General features: G+C 38.7%; 1 non-coding gene across 1 annotated transcript; it reads right to left on the reverse strand.

The window, feature by feature from the left end:
• Nucleotides 1-734: 734 nt before the first annotated feature.
• Nucleotides 735-841, reverse strand: LOC112752223 (small nucleolar RNA R71). Its single transcript, XR_003176668.1, has one exon. It is a non-coding gene; the product is annotated as a small nucleolar RNA R71 (small nucleolar RNA).
• Between the last annotated feature and the right edge of the window lie 17,344 nt (nt 842-18,185).

Raw genomic sequence — 18,185 nt, forward strand, 5'->3', positions numbered from 1 at the left:
CCCCTTCCCCTACCCATTTTCTTAGTTGTTTACAGTTCAGTCCACTAACCCACTAACTGTTTGATATATTGCATTACTCACACTAACAATATTTCTGTAGAAATTACTTTCTGCATCTATTTCCTTGCTTGTGCCTTGTTGGTTGTATGACAGGGAGAAGAAGCGGGGCTTCAACTTCTTTTGATTTTGAACCTGAGAGGACCTTCCTTAGATTAAGGAGGGAAGCAAGAGGAAAGAGAGTAGTTGGTGCTGAGGAAGAGGAGGAGTACTTTGAACCAGATATGGATGAGAATATGGAGAACCATCATGAAGAAGAGGCTCACAACCATGGCCGAGAAGGTCCAGCACATCAGGCTGGGCAAGAGAGAAGGGTTCTGGGTTCGTATATCAATCCAAACCCAGGAAATTGCGGGAGTAGCATCCAAAGGCCAACCATACATGCCAACAACTTTGAACTAAAGCCACAGCTCATCACCCTTGTTCAGAACAATTGTTCATCCGGAGGGAGTGTCCAAGAAGACCCCAATCAACATCTAACCACCTTCCTGAGGATATGTGATACTGTGAAGTCTAATGGTGTTCATCCTGACACCTATAGATTACTTCTGTTCCCTTTCTCACTCAAGGACAAGGCATCTAAATGGCTAGAATCCTTCCCAAAGGAGAGTTTAGCAACCTGGGAAGATGTGGTGAACAAATTCTTGGCAAGATTCTATCCTCCTCAACGGATCAACAGACTGAGAGCTGAGGTGCAAACCTTCAGACAGCAAGATGGTGAAACTCTATATGAAGCATGGGAGAGGTTTAAGGACCTGACAAGAAGGTGTCCACCAGATATGTTCAATGAATGGGTGCAGCTACACATTTTCTATGAAGGCCTTTCTTATGAATCAAAGAAGGCAGTAGACCATTCATCCGGGGGATCTCTAAACAAGAAGAAGACCATTGAAGAAGCCATAGATGTCATTGAGACTGTAGCTGAGAATGACTACTTCTATGCTTCTGAAAGAGGCAACACTAGAGGAGCGATGGAGCTAAACAATGTGGATGCACTGCTGGCCCAAAACAAGCTTATTACTAAGCAGCTGGCTGACCTCACCAAGAAGATGGAGAGGAACCAAGTAGCAGCAATCACCACCTCATCAGTAACCCAAGAGGGAGTGAATGCAGAGGCAAAGAGGAATGAAGAGATCATGCTAGAAATGCTTTCTCATGTTGGACCAAATTGGGGTTGGAAGGATATGGTGACTATAATTCTACCTACACTTGATTTGGGAATGCATGTGGTATAATCAGTGACTATACTTCATCTCTTCTCATGAGCAATTGACCAAGGAATTGGCTATTGATCAAGATTTGAGAGATTGAATTACAAGGAATTGTAATTCGATCACTTAAGATTGCCAAGGAGATCAATGAACGCATTGATTGAGGAAGAGATGAAAATAAACTTGATCCGGAGAATGCAACATCTCCTAAACCCAATGAATTCCCCATTCTGATCTTACCCATTCTTTTTAATTTCTGTAATTTACTTTTATGAGCATCTTCTCCATTCCCATTTACAATCCTGCAATTTACTTTCCGCCGTTTATTTTCAGCTCTTTACTTCCAGCATTTACATTTTCTGCTATTTACTTTCCCGCCATTTAATTTCCTGTAACTCTCAAACCAAATTCTGCTTAGCTCAACTAGAACATTCTTCCAATTAAAGTTGCTTGACCAATCAGTCCCTGTGGGATTCGACCTCACTCTATTGTGAGTTTTTACTTGACGACAATTCGGTATACTTGCCGAAGGAAAATTGTTGAGAGACAAGTTTCCGTGCATCACTTATACCACGAAGATTCTAATATCTCGGACTCGGTCCTCTGTATTAGATATCTAAGAGATATTCATTCTAGCTTGTTTGCATGTAGAACGGAAGTGTTTGTCAGGCACGCGTTCATAAGTGAGAATGATGATGAGCGTCACATAATCATCACATTCATCATGTTCTTGGGTGCGAATGGATATCTTAGAATAGGAATAAGCTTGAATTGAATAGAAAAACAGTAGTACTTTGTATTAATTCATGAGGAACAGCAGAGCTCCACACCTTAATCTATAGTGTGTAGAAACTCTTCCGTTTGAAAATACATAAATGATAATGGTCCAGGCATGGCCGAATGGCCAGCCCCCATGAAAGTCTAAGATAGCATAAAACTAATCAAAGGTCCCCTAGAAAGATAGTAAAAAGTCCTATTTATACTAAACTAGTTACTAGGGTTTACAGAGATGAGTAAATGATGTAGAAATCCACTTCCGGGGCCCACTTGGTGTGTGCTTGGGCTGAGCATTGTGCTTTACACGTGTAGAGGTCTTTCTTGGAGTTGAACGCCAGTTTGTAACCTGTTTCTGGCGTTTAACTCCACTTTGCAACCTATTTCTGGCGTTTGACTCCATAATGCAGCATGGAACTGGTGTTCAATGCCAGTTTACGTCGTCTATCCTTAATCAAAGTATGGACTATTATATATTTCTGGAAAGCCCTGGATGTCTACTTTCCAATGCAATTAAGAGCGCGCCATTTGGACTTTTGTAGCTCCAGAAAATCCACTTTGAGTGCAACGAGGTCAGAATCCAACAGCCTCTGCAGTCCTTCTTCAACCTCTGAATCTGATTTTTGCTCAAGTCCCTCAATTTCAGCCAGAAAATACCTGAAATCACAGAAAAATACACAAACTTATAGTAAAGTCCAAAAATGTGAATTTTAATTAAAAACTAATAAAAATATACTAAAAACTAACTAAATTATACTGAAAATTATGTAAAAATAATGCCAAAAAGCGTATAAATTATCCGCTCATCAAGAGCTCACTTAGGGTTTCATTCTCAATTTCTATTGTAGCATTTTATAGCAAGCTTTGATCTTTGATTTTGCTTCTTTAATTGTAAGTACTCTTTAATTCCTCTTTAATTACATTGTCTTTATCTTCAATTTCCTTTGGTTCAAGTTACTTTGTTTATACCTGCAATTTTATGTTACTTGAAATTTTGATTGATGAATTTAATGTTTCATGCTTCCTTTATGTTTAATTGCTTGTCTATAATTGGTTTTGTTGATAGTTGGTTATAGTTTTCCATTTCACTTTGCAATTTTCCATGTTTTACTTTTATGCACACAAGGTGTTTGTGAAAATGCCAACCTTAGAAATTGAGTAGATTTTCACACCTTGGCTTGGGATTTGAATTCCTAGGATACTAGAGTCATAATGTCTGACATTTAGTGGTAATTCTTGGGTAGTTAGTTGACTCTTGTTTCCATTGACGCTAGCCTTTTATCAACTAGTTTGGTAAGTTGATTAGGACTTATGGATGAAGGTCAATTATGCTTGCTTGACTTATTCCTCGATGGTTGGGGTTAACTAAGCGAGATTGACTCATGATAATTACCGTAGTTGTGGTTATGGCAATGATAGGATTCCTTAACCTCTCATTCCCAAGACAAGGCTCTTTATTGTATTTATAGCATTTTCACTAGTTTTGATCTCATTTCTCTTTGATTGCATTAATTACATTTTTGCTCATTGCTTAGTTCTTTTATTTCTTGGTTCTTTTAATATTTTGTTCTTTGATTGCAAAACCCCTTTTGTCCTCTTAACAACCGAAAGAGAAACACTTCGATTGCATCCTAGGGAGAATGACCCGAGGTTGAAAGACTCTCGGTTTATATTTTGCATTGAATTTAATATTTGATCTTGAGAATTAGTTGTCGGTTTGGACTATGCTACTAACGAATTGATTCTTGATTCCAAATCAATGAAAAATTTCTCTTATCAAATTTGGCGCCGTTGCCGGGGAATGCAAACGGTGTTATATCTTTTGGTTGTTGTGAATATGTTAATAATGTAAATAGCACTTTTTGGTTGTTTGTTTGCTTTTGTTAGTAAGTTTTGTTTATGCCCTCTTTATGACTTTTTCACACCATTACCACAATGCACCCCAATGGAACCCAAACACCTACCTTTTTAGTCACCAATTCTATACACCACCACCTCACTACATATAAAACCATAACCCTTATCCTCATGAGTTCAATTGTCAACCTTCATCACCTCAATCTTCATCTTCACATATGGATCAAGCCACACAAGAAGCACTTTTCATCCTCATTCAAGAACAACAAGAGTTTTGGAAGAAGCAATAGAAAGTCATGTCTACAGTAGCGAAAACTCTTGACCGGTTAGCCTCATTACGTTCATGCCATGACCAAGAAATTCTAGTGGATGAATTCATAGAACCAAGTGAAAAGCGTGGAGTGAATGAAGAATTGCAAAATCAAGTAGAAGATATCAAGTCACAACATGAAGCACAAGAGGAGATAAATGAAGAGTTCATAGGAAGTGATCAAGAGGATTCCATCATTCAAGATTTTTTGTCCAACTTGGTCAACCCCGCCGATGACCTTCATGACCCTCCCTTATTAGATTTTTAAGGAGATGTTGATGTGGACTTCACACAACCTCCAATTTTCAACTTGAGTGATGATGAGGAAGGTTTAGAGGAAGTTGCAGAAAGTTCTATTCACTGATAAGCGAAGATAGTTGTGAAAGAATGAATTGAGTGGGTGAAGACCTCTCTAATAAGCTTTCTAGGCCCACATCAATATGCCGTCTTGGAGACGTATTGTTAACTTCAAACCTTTCTTGGAGTAGTGGATGGTGGAGATAAGAATGTTATGTGGCAAGAAAATGGAAAGTTCATCAAAGGAGCCATCTCAACATTTGGAGCTCAATTTTGGTGCAAGAGTCAATTTAGTGGATTCCAGGGAGTGCACAAGCATGTCAATGGTGATAGAGGAACTCAAGTATGGGATCCAGGAATTAATTTCAAGGATCAACACTTAAGGATCCTGATTTCTAGCTTGAAGTCTCTTAGCAGTTTGATGCATTTCATTTGGGACCCCGGAGGTCGAATCAATAGCAAACTTGGTTGGAGATTCAAGGAGGAGTGGAAACATAAGCCGCCCTAACAAGGATCTCCTCACCAAGTCCAACTTTAGGACTTTAAACCAAAGTGCTAGGTGGGAGACACCCCACCATGGTAATATCCTTCTAACTTTCTCTCTTTTAGCTTTTGTTTCATGAATAATTGGTTATTTTGCTTGGTTGGTTAGTTTTATTTTAAAGTCTGTTAGGTAATTTTAGTAAAATAATATGTTTTTGGGAGTTTTATGATGTTTTGGAACATGAAAACCTATTTTGGATGTCAAGTTTGGTGCCTTAGAGACAAAATTGTTGTTGTAGAAACAGAGTCCTGTGCGTCCGCACAGCCTCGTGCACGCACACGGCTCCCTTGTTTTCCCGTTCTTGTGCGTCTGCATAGGAATGTGCGCACGCACACCCCTCAACACACCCTCTGTTCACAGCACGTGCACGGCTTGTGCGTGTGTATACTACCGTTCTTTTCTCCTTGCACGACCGCACACCCTGCGTGCGACCGCAAACGTCACCCTATTATTCTAAAAAAAAAACCACTTGTGTGAGCGCATAGCTGTGTGCGCCCACACAGACCTTGGCAACCTCTCTGCTTACAACAAACGCACCCCTTGTGCATCTGAACACAACCCCCTATCCCCTTTTGTTCGTCTGCAGCGCCCGCACGCCTATGTGCGAGCACATAACCCCCCTTTCTTCCTTGTGTGCGGTCGCACACGACCTTGTGCGTCCGCACAGGTCACTTTTCGAACGTTAATTCGAAAAGAGAGAGAGTCGCGCCTCATCAGTTCCCAAACCCTTTTCTTCTTTCCTTCTCCTTTTCTCTGAAATACCCCACCACCCCTTTCTCTTCTTCTTCGAAACACCACCAACCACCACCTCCATCCGACCGCTTCACCGCCAGCGACCACCGTCGTCCCCTTTCTCTCTCTTCTATTATTCTTCTTCTCTCTCTTCTCCTACATCCTTCCATTTCTCCCCTATTCCTGCGCTACCTTCTGTCCGCGCCACTGCCCTAGCTGCGTTCCTCAGTCTGGCGAGACACCATAAATGGCGGCGAACTTCTATGCCGCCACGACCGCGCCTCACTGCCCTCCACTCTCATTTCTTCCTTCCCTCATTCCTCTCTTTTGCAATGAAGGTTCCACCTTCTTCCCTTTTCCCTGCCCTGTTGCATTTTTCTGCTGCTTTAATTTACTTGCTTTTAATTCTGTTTTTAATCTCGTTTTAGTGATTAGGTGGCATTAGGTTAGATGACCTCTGTTATTTGGATTGAATGTTGATGCTGGATTGATTGTTTCTAATTTTTGTCGGATTGGTTAACTACTACATTGAACTATAAACCCTGCTGTGACTGAACTTAGCATGCTGTTTTCGGACTCTGCACATAACATGCTTGACGAATTGCCTAAATGAGTATTTTTGAATTTGATTCTCTTGTCTGATCAACATGGGCTTCAAATTCTGTTTTCATTTGGCATCTTAATGCATATTTGCGCAGTCCCCTGTTCATTTTCAATGCTACCTGAGCTTTGATTTTTCATTATGAACCTTGTGTCGTTTGCTTGAACACCAATCTAAACTTCAAATTTATAACTGTGTTTATTCTGTTGGTGTTACCTTAGCTGTGCATATTTTCATATGGCATACTGATTAGCTGCATTATGTAATAACTGCTCTTTTCTTTTTGCTCAAAGACCAAACTAGTCTTAGACTTGTACATTTTGAATTCTGTTTGGTGCCAATTGTAGCAGTACATATGTTGCTTTTTGAGTAAATTGATTAAGTGCCTATTCATGTGTTTTCAACATTAATGACTATATACATAGCAACTTGTTCCTTCATGTTTTTGAGCAATACATTTTGTTTTTCAACCAAGTATTGCTTTGGACAAGAAGTTATGTATATGTAATCATTTCTTATCCTCTCAACATGAATAAGTGCATACTCACACTGTTGCATTGATTATTGCTTTTTATGCCAATTTTTGCTAAGTCTTCCAACTTCAAATGCAAAATTGCAATAATTAATTCTTTCAAATTCAATTTATTTGCATTGCACACCTAAGTCATATGTATGCTTTAATTATTGTTCATTCCTTCATTTGTCACTTAAGTTACTTGATTTTGGGAAAATACATTTTCTTTTCAGCATTTCACTGTTTTATACATGTTTTCCCTTAATTGAGTGTTTGTTTATATTATTGGCTCATACTTGAATTGTTTGATTATAACCTTCTTCTTTCTGTGATTTTTATCTGTTTCTCCTAAGTTATACTCTGTTTTTGTCTTTTTCAGGATGGCCTGCAAGGGGAAGGAGAAAGCCAATCCTTTGGCTCGTCCTCCTCCTATGCCTCTGAGTAACCAACCAGACACATTCATTAACGCTGAAGCCCAAGAACAATATAAGAAACTGGAAAAACGAGCCTTTCACTATGAGAGAAGCTAAACCTGCCTGAGAAATATGCGAATCAGATCCTTAACAGATTAAGCTTTTACCATTGGAAATTTGTAGAATTTGATCCGATGGAAGTCAATGACCACCAGGTCAAAGAATTCTACGCAAATTTCATAAAGAGGGATGCCCCAACTGTTTCTCTAAGAGGTGTCACACTGGACACCTCTGATACTGCTTTAGAGGCCCTCTTGGATATTCCGCATATTCCGCCGGCTCATGACGCTTATACTCAAATAATGAAGGACGTGACAATCGGCAAGCTGTTCTTGGATAAGGTCCTGGAAAAGATTGGCCTGCCTGAGGCCGGATGGGAGTACATTAAGGGAGACAATGCGGTTCCATTGAGCATTGCGTGCACGGACCTAAACCCTGAGGCAAGGATCTGGCAGCAGATCATTGCTGACTACATTCTACCGAGCACGCAAGCCACGCACATTAGAGTCTATGTGGCAGTTTTGCTATGGGCTATTTTGGAAGGGAAAAAGATCTCTGTTCTTCCCCTTATCAGAGAGTCGATGTGGAAGGTGAACCATTGTTGATCACCAGATTCGCCTCTTTATCTGGAGTGGAGGGACATCCAAGAGACCGGACGTCTGTCTACATCAGTAAACAGTCATTTCTGCCATACAGTGACTATGACGGGCCGCCTCAGAAGAAGAGAAAGACGACTGAGTGATAATGAGAAAATTGTCATGTTGGTTTAGAATTTCTCTTATAGAAATAAGAACTTCGTTGTAAGCATAGCTCCAAAGCAACACACAATTCTCACATCAAAATTTGAGTTGTCACAAGTACAAATCCCAATAAGAATTAACCGAAGTATTTAAACCTCGGGTCGTCTCACAAGAAATTGCAATAAAGTGTTTAATTATTGGCTATGAAGATGCAAGGGGGTTTGATTTGTAATTGGCAAGAAAAGTAAATAGCAAGAAAGTAAATAATAAGAATTAATAAAAGAAGGAAAAGAACTCTTGGCTAGACATAGGTAATTGAGATCACCATCCTAGTCAACAAACCATATATTGACAATTATGAGGAACCAAGCTCATTAAGTATACTTCTATGCTTGAAGTATGTCAAATGGCTTAGTCAACATCAATCCATAAGTCCCAACCTAGCTAATAATTGACTTAGTAGTAGGCTAGTAGCAATGGTTATCAAATTGACCACCAAGGGTTCTCAAATCACCAATTCAATGAGACCCAATGACTCAAGGTCACTCAATTCCCTTAGCCTAGGCCAAGAGTAAGGAAAACTACTCAATAATCAAAGAAAATATTTTATCAAACACCTAGTGTGCAAGAAAAGTAAATATCACAAAATGCAAGAATTAACAAGATTCATAACCATCATGAGCAAGAAATATAAATCTACCAACTACCAATTACAAGAAAAGTAAGATCACAACTCAAATCAACAATAAAAGAGCATCAACATCAAATTTCATTAAAAGAGATCCAAATCCAACATGAGTGCATGAACATAAAAGAGGCATAAAAGTAAAATTAACATCACAAACTAAGAGAATGAAGGTGTAGAAGCAAGAATTCATAAGGAAACAAGATGGAAACATGAAATTAGATCTAGATTTAAGAGAAATTAACCTAATCCTAACCTTATTCTAGAGAGAAGAGGGAGCTTCTCTCTTTAGAAAACTAACTAAAGGCTCATCATGATTAACTAAGTGCTCCCCCTTTGCTCAAGATTGAATTCTGCATAAAATACCCTCAGAAATGAGTTGGAATTGGGCCTGGACAGCTCAGAAACCGCTCCCAGCGATTTCACTTTAAGTGGGTCACGTGCGAACATCGACGCGTGCACGTACCTAACGCATGCACGTCGCTGGCAAAACCTCTACTCACGCGTACGTGTGCTTGATATGTGTGTGTGGCTTGTGAATCTTCAATGCACGCGTACGCGTGCATGACGCGTACGCGTGGCCCTTAATTTTCCATTTTGCTCATTTCTTCATAAATTCTCCACTTGCATGCTTTACTCTTCATTTCTTCCATCCAATACTTAGCTTGCCTTATAATCCTAAAATCACTCAACAAACACATCACGGCATTGAATGGAATTAAAGTGAATTAAAATCACCAATTTAAGGGCCTAAAAAGCATGTTTTTACACTTAAGCACAAATTACGGGAGAATTACAAAACCATGCTAATTCATTGAATAAATGTGGGAAAAGGTGATAAAATCCCCTAAAATAAGCACAAGATAAACCACAAAATTGGGGTTTATCAAACCTCCCCACACTTAAACTAAGCATGTCCTCATGCTAAAATCAAGAAAGAGACAAAAGGGTATCAACATTTATTCAATGTAAACTACCTAATTGTAACCTATCTAAATGCAGCTATCTATATGAATGCAATCACTTGGTCAAAAAAACTCAACTTCCAAGAAAAAATGTGTAGGCACAAGGCTAGAGCAATAGGAATCAATTCAAACCAAACCAAACCCACAATTGCATTGAATTATTAAAAGATTTACAAACTTGCATGAAGAAGAATGATCATAGTGAAACCATGTAATTGAGCGATCGAACCCTCACCGGATGTGTATCCGCTCTAATCACTCAAGTGTTTAGGGGTTGATTCACTCAATTGTCCCCTAATCATGCTTTCCAAGATTTGTTCCTCATCTAACAATCAACAACCATTCAATGCATGCATACAATCATCATGAGGACTTTCCATAAGGTTGTAATGGGGTTAGGGTCAAGGTAAGGTCATATATAGTTCAGTGGACTAAAATTTGAATCTTTGATTAACCTAGACTTCCCACCTAACCTATATAATAACCTATACAATTAAGTGCTAACCTAACTACCCATTCTTCACTTTTCACATACTCATGCATTTTCTCTTCATTTTACGACACTTATGCATTAATTTTATTGAACTTTACTTTGGGGCATTTTGTCCCCTTATTTATTATTTTTCTCCCCTTTTTTTTTCAAACTATAAACAAGAATATCAATGTCTAAGGTTAATACATTTAATCTATACATGAGCATCCACCCAATTTCCAAATAAAGAGATATAAAACACCCTTTTATCCCAACCAATGTTTCCAATTCTCCCCAAACTTGAATAATAAACACTCTCACTAGACTAAACTAATCAAAAATCCAAACAAAGATCTTTTATTGTTTTTCGCTTTAGGCTTGTAATGTGCTAAAATAAAGAACAATTGGGTGAAGCATAGGCTCAAAATTGGCTAACAATGGAGAGTAAAAGGTAGGTTATTTAGGTAAGTGAGCTAATGAAACAATGGCCTCAATCATATATGTGCATGTATGCAAGGGATGATGGACATATAGATTTAAACAAATCAAGGATCACAATCATAGAAAGAGAACAATTACACACAAGAAGAAAAATAAGTGGTTATAAGATGTAACCACATCATTAGGTTCAAATCTCACAAGCTTGTATTCTTAGCTCAAAACATGTTCCACAAAGTGTATAATATTCAAGCAAGTTCTAAAAAAAGTTTCAATCAATTAGGGTGGTGCCCTATAGATGAGTTCCTTGGAAAATTTCATCATTTTGACTAAGCTTATTGATGAAATATTGTGATTGAGAATTTAAAAAAATTCCTTAGTTTACCCCTTTTCCAATCAAAATAAATTTCATAAACAAAAAGGGTTAACTAGGTTTCAACAATCCAAAATATTTTTTTAATCACAACCAAAAAGCTAAAATAAGCAAAGACAACTCTGTAAAGAAAATCTACTAAAAATATGAAATGTATCCAATCTAAGGTGCAAAATGCAACAACTAGAGTATTAGTATCCACAATATTAGTATATACAATAATCCTAAAAAAATAAAATGCAAAAATAAAGCAAAATAACATAAACTAGGAGATAAATGTCCGGAATGCTCACCCCCAAAATTGCTATCCACCGACGGTGACGATTGTGACCTCCCCACACTTAAAATGAAGCATCGTCCTCGATGCTACTGCTCGGGCTCATAATGGGGGTCAACAGTCGCATTTGTCCGCTGGGCCTCAGGCTGTGGCTCCTCAGGGGGCTACTGAGCCTCTGGGACGGCTTGTGTCTGTAAAGGTGCCTCTATCTGAGCTGGCTCCTCCTCGTGCTCCTCCTCCTCAGATGCGGAAGAGTCGGGAAGAGGGGGCAACTCAACGCCCAGCACCTCTGTCCAGGCGTCGCATGATACGGCGCTCGCTACGCTCCATGAAGCGGATCAGATGCTGTACTAAGAGATACGTCAGCTGGGGTGCTAGTGGTGGTGCCGGTACTGTGGGTGCTGATGGACCTGCTGCGGCTGTGGAAGAAGAGGGGCCAAGTGTCGCTGCTACTCTGGCTCTGGAGCGGCACCGGAATGGGGGTTTCTCATGCACCCATGACCCCCACGGAATCACTTCCTCCTTTCCGTGGTCAGGGGGTGGTGTCTCATCATCTGCGTCCCATGGGACACCGGCCAGCTGAATCATCTCGGTGACCAAGGTGGGAAATAGAAGTATGCCACGAACATGTGCTCGCCACATGTATCTCCTGATCACTCGGGGGAAGTATACCTCCTTCCCCTCCATAACACATCCGATCAGGACGAGCATGTCTACTGGAATTTCAGTAAAGTGGGCAGTTGGCATGACGTAATGGGCAAAGATTTGCTGCTACGTCCTGGCCTCCCTAGAAAGATAAGTAAACAGCATCCCCTTGGGCTTCTTGTTGTTAGCGTCCATCACCCAAGGGGCGTTCAGGGTGGCAATAACATCCCTCAGAGCATCATAATCAAAGATCATTGATAAACCACTATTTTATTATTTATCTTGTGCTCAATTGAGTGGATTTTATCAACTCTTTACCCACTTATTCATAATATTTGCATGGTTTTATATTTCCTTCCTGATTTTGTGCTTTGATTGAAAACATGCTTCTTTGGCCTTAAGTTCCCTATGTTTAATCCTCTCTTATTACCATTAGATGCCTTGATATGTGTGTTAAGTGATTTCAGAGATTACAGGGCAGGAATGGCTCAGAGGATGGAAAGAAAGTATGCAAAAGTGGAAGGAATACAAGAAGTTGGAGAAATTACTAAGCTGTCCAGCCTGACCTCTTCGCACTCAAACGGCTATAACTTTAGCTACAAAGGTCCAAACGACGCAGTTCTAGTTGCATTGGAAAGCTAACGTCTGGGGCTTCGATTTGATATATAATATGCCATACTTGCCCTGACGCTAGGCAACGTGACCGCGTGACCCATGCGGCCGCATCGCAGTGACGAAAATCAGCGTGTTTGAATTCGCAACCAGCGAATTCTGGGCTGTTTCTGACCCAGTTTACGGTCCAGAAAACACAGATTAGAGGCTATAAAGTGGGAGAATGCATCGATTCATAATCAGGCTTTCACATTCACAATTTTAGGAGTAGATGTAGTTTTTAGAGAGAGAGGTTCTCTCCTCTCTCATAGGATTAGGATTTAGGACTTCTCTTAGTTTTAGGAGTAACTCTCAATCCCAGGTTCTTTATTTTTATTTATTCTCCCAATTTAGTTTATGAACTGTTCCAGGTTACTTGAATTAATGTTATTTGAGGTATTTCAGTTATTATTGCTCTCTTTTATTTACATGATTATTGCTTCCCATCTGAAGGCATTCTTATTCCAGTAGATTTACTTTTCCCCTTTTGGTCTTGGTTAAGAATTCAGTAACTCAGGAATTATCCAACTCAACAGCATAATTGATAACTGTTATCTTTGCTAATTGAATTAAGCTTCAATAATCCCAACCTTTTCTTAGGAAATAAATAGGATTCGAAGATCAAACTAATTAGTCCCTTGACTTTCCTTTATTTTAGTAAAGGTTGACCAAGTGGAATTAAGATTCGACTTTCATTGTTATTGATAAGGATAACTAAGTCTGGACCTCCAATTTCTTATACCTTGCCAAGAGATTTTATTATTATTGTTTTATTTTACTTGTCATATAACATATTCCCACCTTACTTCCAAAACCGCCAATTTACAATCTTCATAACCAATAATGAGAACATACTTCCTTGCAATTCCTTGAGAAGACGACCCGAGGTTTAAATACTCGATTATCAATTTTAAGGGGTTTGTTACTTGTGACAATTAAAACGTTTGTACGAAGGGATTTCTGTCGGTTTAGAGACTATATCTACAACGCGACTGTTTTTATGAAATTCTTTACTGGCAAAAATCCTAACGTCAAAATGGCGCCGTTGCCGGGGAATTGCAAACGTGTGCCTTATTATTGGTTATTGTAAATATTTTCTTTTACTTGTTTATTTATTTTTATTTTTGTTATTATTTTTGCTTTTTCATAAATTAAGAGGTTATTGGTTTTTATTTAGTTATTAAAAAATTTTTTCAAAAAAAAATTTTGTTCTTGGTGTTCATCTTGATCTTCAAGTCATTCTTCGTGTTCATCTTAACCTTCAAGTTGTTCTTAGTTGTTTTCTTCGTTTTGATCTAAAAAAAATTTTCAGTTTGGTGTCATTTTATTGTTTCTCTCTTTCCTCATTAAATTCAAAAATTCAAATTTTAAAACTCAAAATTTCAAAATTTCAAAAATTTAAAATTCAAATTTCAAAAATTCAAATTTCAAAATTTCAAATTTCAAATTTCAAATTTCAAAATTTAATTTTCAAATTCAAAATTTAAATAACCTTTTAATTGAAATATATTTTTAATTTTGTTTTTAATTTTTATTTACTATCATGAGTTCTCACCCCCATCGCTACGAGTCTGGTTACAATTATGTTGCAGGAAGAAGAAATTACAATGAGAACAGGCATCAAGGTTGGAATAATCAAAGATGGGAGGAGCCACAAGGATTTGATCAATCCTCATGGCAACAACCACCTCCAATGGACTATCAACAACCACCACCATATGCCTATGAACCCCCTCCTCAATATAACTTTGGACCACCAAACTCACAAGCCCCTTTCCGCCATTCACCTCCATATGATCCTAACCCTCAACCACCATACCAACCACCTTATGAGCCATATATAGAACCGCCCCAATTCTAACCCAATTACTCACAAGAACCACCACTTCAATATTCATCATCTCTATATCCATCAATCCAAGAGCACTATGATCCTATTTATGAAAGCCGAGTGCATCAAGAGACAAAGGATCATTTCAAAGAAACAGTGGATCGATTTTAGGCAACCATTCATCAATTGGGGCAAGCAATAATGAGTCAATTAGCTTCCCGACGTTTGGACACTCAAGGAACCCCCATGGCTTCATGTGGACAATCTAATGAAGAACGTAGTATGAAGGAGATACTAGAAACTCCAGTGAACAGTACGGAGCATGACTTTGTATTGGAACAAGTAGAGGAAGCCGGAATTATTGAAGAAGAAGAATTGGTTGAAGACTTAGGAGATGCTGAACCTCCTTGGGAAAGTCAAAACATAGAGCCTCCTTCCAAGACGGTTGCAATTGATGTTGAGGAGGGTGTACAACCTCCAAGGCATATCACAGTTGAAGACTTGGAAGAGGTTGATCAAGAGATGGAGATTCAAGAAGAAGAAGCACAACCTTCCATGCCCTTGGAAAGAAATGAAGAGAAGATTGAATTGGAAGAAAGCTACCAAGAGGAAGTGGTTGAAATTGAAGAAGCTTACAAAGAGGTGATAATTATCAGAGAAGAGCATAAGGGAGTAGAGCTTGCAATTTCATTAAAAATACCTCTCCCTAAGTTGCCATCATCCTTCACAACATTCAAGTGGGTAAAATTTATATCCCTTAGCTTTCTAATTCCACTTGAATATGGGCTACTGGAGACGGATGGTCAACTTAGAGCTCTTTGTGGCATTAAGAGTAAGAGGAAGATGGTCAGTGGTAAGAATTGTCCTGCAAGGTTCATCATGGTTGGAGGCTTTAAGTTTAAACGCAAAGGTAGGTGTAAAGCTCAACTGAATGGGTCTAGGAAGCTGTTTGGTAGCTGCAGTGAGAATTCAAATTACTTATCACCCAGTTGGAAAAATACAGATCCCGACAAAGATTGGTGTAAAAGCAAGATTTGGGATCCTGGAATCTGTTCTGACATCCGACACCCCGGGAGCCTAAGAATCTGTTTGAAGCTACTCAAAGGCTTTACATGCCTAGTTTGGGACCCCGGAGGATATTGGAATTGCAAACATTGGTGGAGATTCCTGGATGAGTTCAAACACAAGCCACCATAACAGGAAGCTCATCAAATGTCCAACTTAAGGACTCTAACTAAAAGTGCTAGGTGGGAGACAACCCACCATGGTATGATTGTTCCTTTTTCATTTTTATTTAGTTTTATTTGTTTTCTAGTTTTATTTTATTTTATTTTATTATATTGAACCTGGAGTTTTGCTTCACATTCATATTAACACTGCATTCTTCATTTTTCAGATTATAAAAAAAAGGGATTTTTCGCACGCGACGCGACAGCATCACCGACGCGTCCGCGTCTTGTGTGCGTTGGGACGAAAAGAATTGAACAGAGAGTCACGCGAAAGCGTGGCTGGAGGCGCGCTAATGGCACAAATGGATCCACGCGACCGCGTCGCTGACGCGGCCGCGTCATTTGGAAAAATAGCTTCCCACGCGATCGCGTGGCTCTGAGAAGTCGACGTAAATGGGTACTTGGCAGAAGGTTGAGCTGGAGTTGGGCTGGACTCGTGCTGGAAGCCCAAGCCCTCCCACGCGAACGCGTGCCCCACGCGTTCACGTCGTTTTCAAAAGATGGCCACCCACGCGACCGCGTCAACCACGCGATCGCGTCACCCAGATTTTTGACAAAAAGAGTTTCGAACAAAGAGTTGCGCGACCGCAAGGCTGCACTCGCGCCAATCGCACAAAACAGGCCACGCGATCGCATGACTCACGCATCCGCATCACCTGACCTTATTGCGCACCACGCGACCGCGTCACTCACGCGTCCGCGTCACAAGCGGCGCACAGAATATCCAGATCAGCCAAATTTCTTATCTTTTCTTCTCTAATCCTTATTTTTCTTATCTTTTCTTATTTCTTTCTTCTTGCTTTCTTATTTTCTCTAACTTCCATTCTATTTTATTTAATTTATTTGCATACTTTCATTCATTTCATATTTTTAAAATTATTATTGGTGTTCAAATGTTCTTATTCAACTGTTACATCTTTTCTGGTATTTTCTTGGTGCTTAGTGACTTGTTTCATTCTTATTGAGTAATATTATTTAAATCAATGCCAATCTTTTATATCTGTATTACTCTTGCATTGACATGAATTTATATTATCTCTCTTTCCCCACTCTCTTCTCCATTGTTGCAAATTTTGCACCACTGGTGTGCCATGTGCTTATATTATTTTCTCACGTACATGTTGAAGCTTCCATGTAAATGAGACCCTTATCATTTGGCATTAACCCAACCATACTTCATTTATTTTCTTATCTCTATTATTGGGTTACCCTTCTTCCCTTTTTCTTTCAGGATGGCCACCAGGAAGAGAACCGGAAGACGCTTACATAGGGAGACAAGCAAGTCAATCTGCACAATCTATAGCGAAAAGTATCAGTTGAAGCCACCCGTCCACTTGCACATCTCAGCATGCACCGAGGACGGTGCAATCTTTAAGTGTGGGGGAGGTCGATACCGATCTCCATGGGTTAGTTATTTCTTGACTCAACACCAAATTTTTTTTTATTTTTTTTGTTTGTTCATTGTTGCATTTGCATGTTTGATTGCATATTTGTTTGATTTTTTGCATATTTTACCACTTGGTTGAAGTAATATTTTCTTTTTCAAGAAAATTTTTAGAGAATTTCACTAATTTGAATAAAATTTAATGTTACACTTGTTTGAAGAGATATTATACTGGAACATGGTTTAGAGCTCGAACACACAAAACCAGTGAGATTTTGAGCTTATTTAAATTGGTTGCATTTTATCAACCAATATTCTATTTTCGTGTGTATTTTTCTCTCTAAATTTGTAATATTTGTCTTGCTTAATTCTATATTTCCATAATTTGATGTATGCATACACTTACATGATTGAGGCCTTTGTTTCACTGAACTTACGTACCCATATGGCCTTACCTTTCATTATCCTTTGCAAACCAAATTGAGCCTATTTTACCCCTTTGTTCTTTACTTTAGCACATCATTAACTCTAAGCGAAAAACAATAATGTCCTTAATTTGAATCCTTGGTTAGCTTAGACTAGTGAAAGTGCTCATGAATTAAGTGTGGAGAAAAGTGGATTTGGAAACAATTGGTTTAAGAATTGGGTATTATATATCTTTATGAAAATGTGAAAGAAGTGTTTAGAACATGATTCATGTATTCAATAAATTAATCATATGCATTGAGAAAAACAAAAGAAAAAAAAATTATATATGTATAAAAAAAAAGAGAGAGAAAAAGAAAAAAAGAGAAAGAGCAAATAAGTAAAAGGGGACAAAATGCCCCAAAATATGTGGTGAAAGCAATGCATATGAGTTGTACTTGAAATTAGAATGTATGAATATGTGAAAAACATGGTTAATGGACAGTTAGGTTTTGTACTTTAATTACATGGATTGTCTAAAGTTAGGTGAAAAAAATTTAAGTTAATTAAGGATTCAGATTTTAGTCCACTTGACCAAATACAATCCTACCTTGACCCTAACCCCATTACAACCCTTAAAAGACCTCTTGATATGTGTATCTGTGCATTAAATTTATGTTAATTGTTAGATGAAGAGCAAGCCTTAGAAAGCAAGGTTAG

This window comes from Arachis hypogaea, chromosome 15 (genome assembly GCF_003086295.3).
Source record: "Arachis hypogaea cultivar Tifrunner chromosome 15, arahy.Tifrunner.gnm2.J5K5, whole genome shotgun sequence".
Lineage (NCBI taxonomy): Eukaryota > Viridiplantae > Streptophyta > Magnoliopsida > Fabales > Fabaceae > Arachis > Arachis hypogaea.